The following is an 831-nucleotide window of genomic DNA, read 5'->3' as shown; positions in this document are numbered from 1 at the left end:
GGCGGAAGCAGATAAAAGGTTCTAGAAGTTACCATTCCTTGAGTCAGAAAGGATATAAACGTAACGGAATCAGTTCGTGCGTTCGCCTCCGTGCTTGTGCATTCAGAACAGGACTTTCCCTTGAGAGGCATCTACCAAATGCTTTCTTGCCTTTGCGCTAGCCTCCCCAAAATAGCCAGAAATGTACAAAGCAAAATGGTCCTCTGTATCTTCAACTACTGTGTTACATTTTCATTCTTCTGAAATGTCATTTTGGAACCCTTTTGAAGTCTTTTGATTTGAGGATATTGGGTATTGGATTTTTTTTTTTGAAGAAGAAAAAGGAGGAGGAGAATAAAGAACGCTGCACATGTAAGAAACAAATTCTTCAGCCATTTTTTTAAAGTAGAAGGATGGGGAGGAGAGGAGAATAAAGAACCTTATGAGATTTTTAAAAGTTTGTAGTTGAGAAAAATATCACATTATTACATGTGAAGGAGGAGAACAATGCACATAAAAAAGGCAAAAAAATCATTTATATGTAGTTGTGAATGGTCAAAAAGTGCTTAATCCCATAATGATACACCTGTACACGGCTTCAAGTAAACACCATACATACGTATTATTGCTTTTAGAAAAGTATTATTTTCATTATCGCAAATACAATTTCAGCATAAGTAATATACTTTTGCGCCATTTGTTCTTTGTCTCGACTCTTTGCAGACCTCACAATTAACAGCAACAGTTGATATTTACTTATAAGCTCTTAAGTGCAAGACAAAGCTGTCTTTCGAAGTATTGATTGATCTTAAGAAACTTTCATCATACCAAACTGTCTTTCTTTTTTTCCCA

The sequence above is a fragment of the Penaeus monodon genome, chromosome 28 (genome assembly GCF_015228065.2).
Source record: "Penaeus monodon isolate SGIC_2016 chromosome 28, NSTDA_Pmon_1, whole genome shotgun sequence".
In the NCBI taxonomy this organism is placed as follows: domain Eukaryota; kingdom Metazoa; phylum Arthropoda; class Malacostraca; order Decapoda; family Penaeidae; genus Penaeus; species Penaeus monodon.
This window is presented reverse-complemented; position numbering follows the sequence as displayed.